The sequence below is a fragment of the Amblyomma mixtum genome, chromosome 8 (assembly GCF_055824585.1).
Source record: "Amblyomma mixtum isolate Tamu chromosome 8, ASM5582458v1, whole genome shotgun sequence".
Taxonomy (NCBI): Eukaryota; Metazoa; Arthropoda; class Arachnida; order Ixodida; family Ixodidae; genus Amblyomma; species Amblyomma mixtum.
Window position 1 is genome coordinate 52,616,554 of NC_143019.1, and position 13,918 is coordinate 52,630,471.

Below are 13,918 nucleotides of genomic sequence, written 5' to 3' on the forward strand. Positions count from 1 at the left end.
GGATAGGAGTAACAAGGTTTCTGCCGACCCTCTGTGCTATGCATGATGCCGAGAAATCGAGAGCTACGAGACAATCTTAAATGTTGCCATGCAGGAGACCGCTCGACGGGGAATACGACTGAGAATTTTTGAAAAAAAAAAAAAGTTATCAGTGTCATCGAAAAGAAAGGAAACCATAAACAATCCGAGCCACAAAGCAAGGACAGCAAGCAGCATAAGAAAACGAACTCCCTGGATGGCGACCCTTCTCTCGCAGGGACGAGAATTTTGTCCCTGCGGCTTACATCTTTTGCCCCCGACACTTTATTGCCCTCCGTCGTTCGGTTGATAGCAGCACCCTATTCTGGGCGAATCAAGTGCGACTGGATCCCCGTCAACTGTGCCGGGATGACTTCCCTCAGTTCCCTCTTTCTCTGTATACTGCCTAGCGCTTATCCTTTGTGTACGTTGGGCGAAGTGCGTACCGCAGACTATTTGGCCCTTCTGACCCGTCACTCGGGGGAACGCATGACATTGCATTTCTTCCCATTCCCTCCGCAAGAAGTGTTTTCTTCGTTTATTTTTCTGCCGGCTTATCAGCGCCCTTCCACGTTCCCCGATTGCTGTCCGGACAGTGCCTCAGTGCCATATTAGGGAATCCCTGCCCACCCGGGACGTTTATGACTCTGTTCCAGTACCTGCTTCCGACGCTCCGAAGACGTTCGGCGATTGCGTGTCTCGGACCATACACACCCGTTGCTAGACTCGTAGGAGAGGCAAGCAACCATTCCTCCCGAGACAGAATTAGTTTTCGCTATCACTAGACACAGCGTCACAATCGTGTGTAGCTCACTTTATTTTTCGAACCGCAGGTCCCTGGCGGCAGTTGAAGGAACTAAAAGTGGAATGACAGCCGATGGCCAGAGGACCCGATGAGAAAATGGAGGCGATCAGAAAGAGGGCGGCAGGTAAAGCCAGGGAATGTTAGCACGCCATGCATCGGGCTGACTGTCCTACATATGGAGGTACAGCCAATGAGGGTAATGTGAATACACAGAACATCTGCGGGTTGCGGCTGGCTCCTGTTGTCTTCTGATACCGTAGAAATGCCCCGATCACAGGTTCTTTCACTTAATATATTAATGCCACTTTAAGTGGACTGAATGTTTATTGGACCTAAAATATAGAAATGACTTCAAAAGGGTTAAATGTTGGGCTAGTTGGTGTTCAGACTTCACAGGCATACTTTAGGGCAAAAGACGGCACGACAGAAAGACAGGACGAACACGGACGAAGCGCCCGTGTTCGTCCTGTCTTTCTGTCGTCCCGTCTTTTGCGCTAAAGTATGCCTGTGAAGTATAGAAACGAAAATTTACAGCTACAGTTCTTATAGTGAAAACCTTAATCGGGTTGACTGTCTGGTTCGAGATGAGAAGTAGAACATTCCAATGAGTGGCAGTGAGTAAGGGGCGTTTGTAAGTTTACACTGTCTGCTATTTTTAGGGCAGCTGGGTAGATAATTTCAAGGCAAAAAATAGCACTTTCTAGTGCTCAGTCGAAAATCTAAAATAGAATTTTTTATATTTTTGGAGCACTAAAAGGCAAAATATAGAAAAAGACCTGCTAAGCTAATTTTAAGGCTTAGCTTGGTTTCAGTTTAGTGAAAGTAGACGCCTAACCGAGAAGGCATCTTTTAGATGCCGTAATACGCGTGTGAGATGCCCAACCACACATTCGTCTGGGAGGCAACAGCAGAGATACGTGCACACATTTATAGAATAATTGTCATGTGCTTTAGATATTACTGTTGAGTCTTAAATAGAAGACATTCGTTGTGGATGTATTCAAATTAAATCTATACAGAGTGCAATAGTGCTGTGCAATAGGTTTTGCCGGACGTTTCCGGTACGAGGCCTCGTTTGAGACAACAAGCATGACTATATTTAGAAGAACACTAAGTGCTCATCTTATGTTTCAACCGGATGATGGATTTCGCGCAGTCGCGCCCAGAAAAACAGTCGCACCGAAAGTTTGTCTGGGAACTGGATCACGTACTTTAGGCTTAAGACGGCATCAACGCCAACGTGTGCTTCCGGGAACCTAAGCAGTTGGGAAAACGAGCTGCATGTTTCTGTTAGGAAGAAGAAAATTTACGGACCATGCAGACATCGAGAGAGCAATGATTACGGCAGTCTGCATTCAGACTCCATGAAGACAACACACGCTGACACTCGCTGCCATAGAGTTTAATACAACTTCCAAGAGGAAAAAGAGGCGGCATCATCTATGTCTTTTTTGAAAAGTGCTGCATCTGTCCGCCGAACACCGGAAGGTGTGAACCTTGGTATTTATCTTGGCTAGTGTTTCGCCAAAAACGTTGATTTGGAAGAACAGCAATAGCTGCGCCACGATCTAGGTTATTAAGTACGCTAAAAAAAACAATATTTAAGGCGCAAAAACTGCGTTCTTGCAGTTTTGAAGCCATTGTATATCGACCTGGAGAGCCCGCTTAGAAGGTTCCGTTCTGCAGAAAAAGTTCCACTTTTACATCTAAATCTGCGTTCTCGGCCAATTACTAGCAAAACCAAATACGAAGTTCGCAGTTCCCACCGTTCCCGCGGTGGCGGCAGCTCTAGATTTAACTTCTGTTAACCTCCTGAAAACTGGTGATTTCTGTAATAATGATCCGTAATATGGCTATTTCCTCCATCGACTCCTGCGTAGGCTGTATTTTATTTCTCGAGCTTACATAACCATTACGTGGCGTGTGCGTACTTAACTAAGCCCACGTTTTGTAAGTTCCCGTAGCTGCCACACAGCCTCATTACTCATTCTCCAGTTTACATCACCCGGCTCAGCCCTTATTATGACACATATGCTCGAGTCGAAAAGAATTGCTCAGGAGGAAGCAATATGGGGTGTTGACCTTCCCCATAATTTACGCCGCAGATAGCCGGTTTTGACAGGTGGGCGGACGGTTGTCCCAAGAAGCATCTGATTACTTCGACTTTTTCTCGCCTGAACATGGCAGTAGGCAGAAGGAAGCCAGGAAAGATGAAATGGTCATAACGCAACTAAATTTCCTGCCCTGTTCGTTTCTGCCAACCCGAATATAATCGCAAGCTAAAGTCGACTGCTGTCATCGGCCTTGTTCTCACAAGTCGGCAGCTACGAGTGAAAATTGCGTAAATTGCCCCCTCTGTCACTGACCCATGTGGGCGGGTCAGTCGTGGTGTGGTCGCTGTTTCTGAGGCCGCTGTCCGCCTGTCGAACGCGGGGGGATGAGACGTGCCCACCCACTGCTCCTTTAGGGGTAACAGTTGCCGCTTGTTCTCTTTAGCCACTGTTGCTACGCTGGCGAAAGTGAAGGAAGGAAACTTGGTCGCGAACACTAAGGAAGAGCCCTCGCCTTTTTTCCAAAACTGCAAAAGATGCAATTTTGAAGCCTCGGGTCCCCATCCAGTGAGAACCACGATGTCAAATGTGCACGGCAGCACTTTTTTTTGTCTGTTTGTTGGCGCATGTCTACGGTGACGCTTGATACTTGTACTGCGCAACTGGTGCTGACATACGGACGTCGCGTTCGTGAGAAAGATAGAGGCAAGACATGCACACTAAACGACAAAAGTAATTATTCTGGAACGCTTAGAATAGAGAGCATGCGCTGCAAACAAGAATTTTCCAGTCGTAACCTGCGTAAACGCGATGTGGAAAATGCGATAAAAATTAAGCCTGAAGCATAAAATGCATGGCACACGATAGGCTCAGAAGCGGCAGCATTGAGGAACATCGAAATGGCTCGCCCTCCTAGCACAGCTCACTCTAAATACAGATCACTCTTGCACCAATCACCCTTACGCATTCTACTCCTCCTGTTCGAATCTTCCAAAGTAAGGAGTCAATCTTGTTTCGGGACATTCACAGCTGCTGAGAGCAATGGGGTAAGCGGCGCCATGTGGAAGTTAAGACATCCTGAGGGAGCTATCGGGAGAATCGCCTCGTGCGCTCGGGGATTTTTATATCAGTGATTGAATATTTTTTGTGGAAAACCAACTCGAAGGCTTTATTCGTAACCAACGTCATACAAACAATCCTTCTGGTTAGCGGAGCGGATCAACTTTTTGCAAAGGGAACTCTTCAAAAGAGCCCTCGACAGTCGGGAAAATCAGAGATTGAACTCTATTATGGAGACCGAGTCCAACTTTCTCGGACAAAAATTTTGAAATTTGAAAACTTGCGAGATGCTGCTATGGAAACATTGAAGGTAATAATACATTCTTCTTATATGTAGTAAAACCTTTCTTTTAAAGTGTTTCCATCGATCTCATCGAAGTTAAGACTGCCGTAGAAAACCAATGGGGACCGCTTGTGACTATAGAGAAAACGTTAATAATACAAAAAAAGATGTGAGACTGCTGTCGGGTGATCTGCGGGTAAATTGATTGTTATATTGAAATCTTCCATTACATTAAAAATTGCGTTAATAGACGGTTTCCAACTTTTCTTTTTATTCGATATTTTTGCCATTAAGAAAGCGAAAGTTAGAAGAAGTGTAAACAAGTCTCGCTTAAAAAGTGGCAAAAGTTCTCGCTTCAAAATGCTTTTGTCCAGAATTGCTGGGTATACGCATGCTACGTACGTTTCCGGGTGAGGTCATTCTTCCGGGTCTCCAGTGTTGCCGGCCACCAGATGAAACAGTCCGTTTGAGCGGCGTGCTCCCGACCATCAGAGGTGAATGAGCATGGGGCTTCTTACATTATATATTCAGCAACAAACATTTATGTTGTGGCAGCTTTTGCGGGTGGCATCTCAATATCGCCACCTACCTGGGAAGCACAGAATAGCTTACACATCCGGCTCCCGAGCTTCCCAGAAACACATATTAAAAGCGATACGCAAATAAACAGTGCTCCAGTGTTAGCGAAACGCTCGGTTTCGCGTTTCAAGGTAAACGGGCATTTCACCTACGCCTGCATAAAATCCCTCACGTGACGCACGCAGGAAAAGGTTCACGCAAAGCGCTTTACCAGCGCTTATAAAAATGGTCTATAGACAGTCTATAGACTTCTTATTGACTCTATTGACTTCCTATAGATATTGCTTTTTGTCTATTCATTGTCTATATACAAAAGTCTACTGAAAGTGTATGGCCATAAATCTATAGATTCTCTATAGACTGCATATAGCATTTGTATTGCCTATAGACTGTTCTCTAGGATTTGTCTGTAGAGAGTCAATAGACTTTATAGACAGAAGTCCATAGACACTCCATAGACTGTCTAAAACCTTTTTGTAAGGGGCGAACGCCTGACGAACCCACATGAGGTAAGCTGTCACTCCGCGGCATTAAAACCAAATATAGAGATGTCACGCAACCATTCCCCCCCCCCCCCCCCCCCCCCCCTCTTATTCGCTGCCACTTTTCTCTTATATATGCCGTTTTCAGGGGTTCGGACTGTAAGTCAAACACGGGGAAGCTTCCGTTGTGCCATCGGTGTGGAGTTCGTGCTCGTTGGAGGCATTGTCTTGGTTTCTGTTCACGCAATGTTGGAGGTTGCTTTTCCAGATCGCCACACAGTGCAACAACAAAAGAACTCGCAGGCCATGGAATGGTGCTGTGAGGCAAGGGACGAAATAGACAGTGGAAGAAACCAGGACGCTAGCTTTGGAACAAGCTTTACAGAGACATTAGGTACTTTCAGCATAGGCGCCGCCGCGGTGGCTCAGTGGCTATGGTGCTCGGCTGCTGGCCCGAAAGACGTGGGTTCGATCCCGGCCACGGCGGCTAGAATTTCTTTGGAGGAGAAATTCTAGAGGCCCGTGTGCTGTGCGATGTCAGTGCACGTTAAAGAACCCCAGGTGGTCGAAATTTCCGGAGCCCTCCACTACGGCGTCTCTCATAGCCTTAGTCGCTTTGGGACGTTAAACCCCATAAACCAAAACCAAACCAACTTTTAGCATAGGGCGTACCGCTGACGCTAGGTGGTAGAGGACGGGTGTGGATGGGCGGAAGAACAAATTCTGTAGACAAAGCGAAGTGGGAATGTAGTCGTCAGATGCAATCCTGTCTTAAAATCGGTCGGGTCAAGCGTCAGACTGTCGCACAAACGCACAGGAGCGTACGAAATACACGTTCCTTGAATTCCGGTAGTCGGGGGGCAGACCACCTGTGCTGTTTTCAGAAACTTATCACAAAACGCGTATACATCGGTTTTGAGAGGCTCTTTCAGATTACTTCAAACATTTCAAGCAAACGTTCTTTAGACACGTTGTGCTTGAAGCGCAGAATCTTTTTTTTTCTAGCTGAAAACATTGTTTGGAGTTGATAACCTCCTGAAATGTCATTATAATATTGAGATGTTATTAATGCGAGAACATTACATGGCTCTGTAGCGTCAGAAAAAAGTGTCCGCAATTTTGTCCGCACGATTACGTTGTTCTCTGAAGATAGACGTGTGAAAGTGTGATTGTGACAGATGGTGTGTGATAAAATGTTGCCGTGGGAAAAAATCTGGTAGAGGAGAGGTAATTAGTTAATCAATTAAACTCGAAAAAATACATCTTGACGTCAAACTAGCCATAAACGTCGATATAATACCGTCTTCGTCAAAAGTAACCAGGCTGCATGGTTTGCTTCTAGCTCATACAGTGGAGCTCTTTCAGCTTCCCTGAAGCTTAAATGGTCGTTAAAGGTAAGGACTGGGGGTCCTCTTTCCTTCCAACACCTTTTGATCTTTTGGAAAGCCACAAGGACTCCACTATACAAGCGAGAACCAAACCATGAAGCCTGGTTACTTTTGACAAAGATGGTACACGGACGTCAGAACAGCCACGGACGTCGATATAGTATGTGGACGCTTTGCTTTCGCACTGCTCCAGTGCGGGTCGCCGCAGTGATCTCAAAGTTTTTAACCTCCTAAAACGTCTTTGTAATAATATTAACATTAGGAAGGTATAAAGAATGCGACCAACTCCGTATGTTTTTAAAACTATTGGAGTTTCACGCACATACAGGAAACTAAAGCCCTTTCTACTCGGGCTTTGAACGCACATAATGCGGCTCCTAGCTGGCTCCGTTATCAGAGACATCTCCCGGTCCAAGGAAGTCTGCCTCTTTGTACTGTATCGCTAAGCCTCCTTTCAGAACTCCCCGAAGTCTTGTGTATTGTTTGCTTCCCATCTCCCTTCGGTCATTTCCGCACCCTTCCCCGGTTTTCCGTTTCCTCTTCAACGCCGAAATGTGCGCTTTCCGGACACACTTTCAGCGAGGGACGCCTTTGAGGACGGGCTGCCATTTTCGTGCCAACTTCCTAGGGACGAAGATGGTGATATGAAGTGCGGCAAGCAGGATCTCTGTCCTCTCTTGCAGGAGCTTCGGAAGATCAGGGAAAGAGGGGTAGGGAGTGGCCGGAATGCTTTCACTCACTGCGGAAACGACCGAGTCGGGCAAGACGTCGTTCGTGATGCCTCCTTTCTCTTTGTGTCTGGCCCTGTGAAGAGTGTGGAGTTCCGTCCGAGTGTACGAGAACTAAAGTTCTTGTCTTTTGATGAGAATCACTTATAGAGGTAGAGGGGATTTTAAAAGGAAAACGGGCTGAATGCTTTGACGCTGCAGGAACAGGTCCCGTTATACGCTTTCAATAAGCTGTTTCTATGTTTTTTTGTAACATGCATTTCCAGCTCAAGAGAACACATTTATGAACATGAAGCTGTTGCGCGTTAGTTTACCAGTAAAAGGGTAACTCAAGAAGGAAGCTTCTTCTTAGTGAATGTGTATACATCGCCGCATGAGATGCGGCGACTTATATTCTGTAGTTTGGCGAGATTGGAATAGATAGTACAACAGACTTCACCACATCTCGAAAGGAGCTTTCAAGCTGTCATCATTTCCCGCTTTGCCGTGCTTCAGTGTTTTCAGAAAACATTCTTTGATTCTAGTAATGACTACTGTCCATGTAGTTTGCTTCGAAACAGAATTTCTGACACGCAAAATTCGATACATTTTTACATATGCGGCTTGCTTTGGTTATACTTTATGCGATTAACATGATCCTATTTTTGGACTGTGTAATTTGAGTTTTCATGAGTAAATTTTCGCGTGCTGGCGGGCATAGATAACGAAATTAGTACTAGTATTAAATTTGTATTAGTCAGAAGGAAAAGGCAAGCATGCACAGGCTTGAACCACTACCGAACGCAGAAAGAAAAACAGGTGTGTCTCACCCCTCGGGAAAAAAATAACTGTTCAGAACGAGCATTCTCCGGGCGAAAAAATTCGTACTGTTGTAAAGCAATAGAAAAATAACGAGTTATACGCGTTTCCAACCACAATTTCACTAATTTCCTCTCGGGCTTCATTTAATTACAGTTCGAGGTGTTGGGAGCAATGTTATTTTGTGGCAAACAACAAAGAATTGGCTGTTCCCGACAGCCGTAGAACTACGCTCACAACAATGCGCTTTCCGTGGAATGGCCTTCATGTAAACTGCAGCCACGCGTACTTGACCGCGGCAGGCATACGAGCGCTTTTCTCCGTGGGTTTCTTGAAAGGCTGATGTCATGCCAGATGCTGCAACTCCGACGAAGGCAGTTTCATGTAACAGAAACCGCTTCGTCTAACCGTTTTGTCTTGAACATCACTTTACAAATACTCAGGTTGTGAGTCGTTTTTAACATCGCGGTCCATGCTAATCACTACGAGTTCGCGTGCGGCAAATTAAGCCCAATTTGACAGCCGTTTCCGCGCGGTCAATTTATTCTATGCCTATGCCCATTCTAGAGTATAGGGAATATAACTTAGAAGGGTCAGGGTTCGGGCTAGTGGGTAGTGGGTAGTCAACATGAGGATCCATAGCGCACAAAATTGAAGGGGCACAACACAAGCGCTAAACTTCCACTGAACGGCCTTTATTTAGCGCGGACAACCTTATAAAGATCACGTAAGGTACAGGTATAGATGACTAACAACGATTATCTTGCTCAGTTCATGACGTGTCAGGAATGAGAAAAAAACACAAATCAAGCCACCAATCAGTGAGCACGTTTCACACTATCGCCCGCTGCCTTGAATCTAAGAAGGCTAAGTTATTATCAAAAAATGACAGCTTTCTTAGATTCAAGGCAGCGGGCGATAGTGTGAAACGTGCTCACTGATTGGTGGCTTGATTTGTGTTTTTTTCTCATTCCTGACACGTCATGAACTGAGCAAGATAATCGTTGTTAGTCATCTATACCTGTACCTTACTTGATCTTTATAAGGCTGTCCGCGCCAAATAAAGATCGTTCAGTGGAAGTTTAGCTCTTGTGTTGTGTCCCTTCAATTTTGTGCGCTATGGATCCTCACGTATAGGGAAATTAACTAGCCGCCCTAGCCGCCTGTACGAAGGCGTTGCCATCTGTTCCGCCAGTCCTGGCATTGATTTCACAGTATCCGCAGCGTCACAAGTGCCCCACTTCTGCGCATGTGGCCATCGAGGTGGCGCAACAATAAAGGTGACACCTTTCTTTATGCGTGCTCGCCCAATGTTTTGGCGTTGCACGGCTTTTCCCACCCGCCACTCCCATTGATTTCTTTGCTTACTGATCATTGGGGATTTTAAGCTTACTCCACCCCCCCTTTTTTTTATTTCTCTGTCATTTCTATACTGCGTTATCATATAAATACCTTGGCGTTCATATCACTTCTAACCTAAGCTGGCCTCTTCATATCGAGCACATAATCAACAACGCTAATCGCATGCTAGGTTACTTACATCGTCATTTTTCAACGTTCCTTCTGTGAAATTTTTGCTATTTAAAACACTAATTCGTTCCAAACTGGAGTATGCATCGTCAGTCTGGGACCCTCCTTATGACAGTCATATTACTGCTCTTGAGGTGGTTCAGAATCACTCTGCGCGTTTCAGCTTCACTAATTACAATCGCACTGCAAGCATAACTACTACGAAGTCTAGCCTTTCTCTTCCATCGCTGTCACGTCGTCAAAAAGTGGCTCATATCGCATTATTTCACAAGTTGTACCATCATCCTGTATTGCGCGGTCGCCTTATTCCACAGCCATTTTATGTATCCCATCGTACTGACCTTAATCATAAAGTCGGTTTAGTTTGTTCTAACACCAAATATTTTTCCCAGTCATTTTTGCTGCGTACATCGCGTGACTGGAATCATCTTTCGATAGATATTGCCGACATAAATAATCAAGAGATGTTCCGCGAAGCTATAGCTAGCATTGTGTACTCAGGTGTTATTTAAATTTGTCTCTTTGCTGTATTTTCTAATCGTATTCTTGTGTTTTGCCACTCCCCGTCTCTAATGTCTCTTGCCCTGAGGGGTACGATAAACAAAAAAAAAATAAATAAGTATGAGCTCTCTTCGAGGTAACCATTCTAAATGTATCTGTAGTTCAAAATGCGGATGATGCTGGAACGATTAACTTTCTGGATTGCTGCAGGCTCGGAAGCTCAACAATTCTTTGTTCATGGCGATGGTGCTGGCATACTGCATGCAAGATTTGAAAGTCAATGCATGCGCACATTAGGTCCCAGCTTTTCTCTACTGCTCCAATGCGGTGGATCAAGTGTCATTAACCTGACGAGGAGAAACTTCCATTTCAGAAATTCATATGCGGTTCCAGGTCGGAGAAACTTAAGCTGGTGCGATTTGTTGGGACATTAGGGACCTTATAGTCGCTATTTAAACGGTGCGTCCCTTCGAATGCTTGTTTAGGACCGACCACGTTGGCATACCAGCATATAAACCCAGTATCCGCGAGGAAAAACTGCGAACAGTCAGCAACTGTCAGGCTGGTTCGTCCTTCGCCACAGGCAGGACACGTGGGGCTGGTCAGAGTCACCATGGCTTCTCCACTCATTAAAGAACGCGGCCTTCACAGTGCGCGGCGTTACTGGCGCTCCGAATGCGAGCGCTGACCCGAGGCAGAGGGTTCCAGTCGCACGAAAGCTTCCACATACAAACGAGCCGGGTTACGTGCCACGCTTCTGTATCGTGCCTCGTTACCTATATACGCAGCCACGACCATCTGGACCATGCTATGTCATGCATGCATTTCTTCATTACCCTGGACTACAATAACATTAGTGCGCCTGCGCCTACGCCTAGGCCAATTGAGACCAAGAGCTGTGCCCTACAGAACCCCGTCTCACCTTCCCTGCGGTCAGCGCCGATGCGAAAGCCATCCCAACTTCTAAGTCGCATTCTCCGCGACTGGCGTCCCACGTTAGAGATCTCGCTTCTGAGCATGCAGCGACGTGGGCCATCCGTAATATGTGACGACACCGAAGCACGTAATAAATCCAATTAAAAAAGTGGCCGGGAAGCGAGGGGGGTGGGGGGGGGGGGGGGAGGCTTTTAACGCCGTCGGTTTCCGGGCGTGCACGTACACACAACTGTCCATACATTCGTCCCCTTTGTGCCCGGCAGTCGCCATTACCCCCAGGTCTGAGTCGGCGTAGCACGCGTCATGGTTCCCCGGGGAGTCTTTCTAAACCCTAATCAGGAGCCTGGAATTACGGGAGACTCTTCGAAGAGTGTCGGTGGCCATACGGCTAAGGCTGAGAGACACGTGCTAGATCTTGGCTTAACGTAAACAGACCACTTGGCGTTGCGACGGCTGGGACTCATGACGGGGTTGCCGGCGTTGTTGGCAAACTTCTTCCGCGTACTCCTAATGTCTTCTGTGTGTAAGACCAAAGTTCTCCTGGAAAGCACAAACTTCGATGCGCACCTAACTCGCTATATGATTGCGACAGATACTGTGGCAACCTTCAAAAGACGAGCTATGTCTTGTAGCTCTACGGCATTAAATATTTCAGGTATAGTTGTAGGCCTGTTACATCAGCGTAGTGAGCGTATCGCATTTCAGAGGAAGTACGTTCGCGTGCGCCTGTGCAGATTACTTTAAGCAAACACTTCTTGCATGCTAAACTGACAGTGTGTAGGTATCAAGTGATCTCCTATTTTCACGACTTGACTAAGGCTCTCACACTTCAAATGTTTTGAGGTATTTCCCAAAAACTGATGCCCAGATGGCGCACACACGCTATAAAACAAGCCCTTTGTTAGAACATAAGGGTTCAACTTCCTGAAACTGCACACGGGCTGTACGCAGCGTTCGGGCTGCCACTTTTTTAAATTACGTTAAAGAAAAATAAAGTGAGAAGTTTTTATTTTGAACTGTCTCATTTACCTTCTACAAAAGGAAACTATTGCAGAAACGAAACTAAATGAAGAAATCGAGAGGTGGGTGCGTATGTGTGTGTGTGTGGGGGGGGGGGAGGGGGGAGGGGGTTGAGGTGCAGCGTTGACGGTCTTGCACTTCTGTTATTGTCGAGGGAACGGATGTTGCGATTGTAAATGACTCAAAACTGGAAAAAAAGAAAAACAGGAGACGGTGTCACACACGAGCCCTCGTAGAAGCAGTTTAGCCCATTTATGCCTTGTGTCCTGCATGCGAGTCATCACTTTTTAGCGCAGTAACTCTAAAAGCTTATTGTATAAAACCATGCACACGCTAGCATAGGTTCGAGAGCCTCTGAACTTTTGTTGTGAGATTTTTGTGTTGTGTGCATTTAGTTTTGTCAGACCTGTGCGTTCAAAAGAGCCGCCAATCTTATCTAGAAGCAGTGAGCACATCCGACCGCATCGACTTCATTGTAATTCCACAAGAACAACAAAAAAAGCTTGCTCATTGTCATGAGGAAAACACAACACGTGACCACAAATGTGACGTATTGGAGTCGATGTCAAATTTTTGAAGCTTTACCACATGCAATAGGTAGTGCACATGCCCGAATTCAATTTTGTAGGATGGCTCAAAGGACGGTGTTGAAAAAAACTGCCGAGAATGTTTACTACGCTCGAATAGGAGCGAAAGCACAGATTTGTGCTACGTGGAAGACGACGGCGAGCAGACAATGCCGGGGAACGGAGTAGATGGAAATTTATGAAGACGACGCTTTCCAATGCACAACGAGAGAGCGTGGTGCAGTTTAACACGAGGCGACACTGTGTCGGCTGCGGCGATAGATTATGCCGATATATATTAGCAAGCTTATATTTTTCTTTTCGGTAGCATTTTCATGCAATAAAAAAAAAAAAAGAAAGAGCCTCGCTGAGCGGCCCTTACAGGAGATCCGTTCGCGCAGCCACGGGTTCGACTTCCATTCGTAGATATTGATTCAATTTCTTTTTCATGGTTTGACCTCTAACTCAGCTGAAGGTCAAAACTAGGCACCCGGCGGTTGAAGCACGAGGTCTCGTAGAGATGCTTTCGCTTCTAAAAACATTCCAATCAATAAGCGGTTGATTAAAAATTCTGAACTGATAGAAACATTTTATATCAAAATATATTATTTTTCAAATTTCATGAAGTTCGCGGCCCATATGGGTTAGCATGTCGTCACCCACCCCTTTAAATATCATCCTATCCTTTTGTCGCTGTCAACGTCGCCACCTATGTCCCCTGAGGGCTGTAGGTGCACGTGTGTCAGTGGATGAGCGTTTGCCCTTAATTTCGCCCCACTTGCATACGGCGTCAAACACGGATGAGTGAGCGGAGGCAGAACGCTGCTCGCTGCCAAACCCGGCGGATTAGCGAGGGAGACTTCAGAGCGAAGCGCTTAATCCTTTAGTCCGGCACTACAAGCTTTGGTGTTTTGCCCTTTTGCTACGCGATCAACCATCCACGGTACGGAACAGAAGAAGGCTTTCATTTTGCCGTCCGACGGAGAGGGTCCCGAGCCGGAGAACAGTCGATGAATATTCAGTCGCAATGCTCCTAGTTCATAGTTGGTGGCGATTCCCCGAGGGCTATTCGTGCTTTTCTGCCCTGTATGCCTTTAGAGCGATGGTAGAATGCGGTCCCTAAGGCATTCTCCATCGGTTGTTAGGGGTAGAAATGATATTAAAAACGCCACCA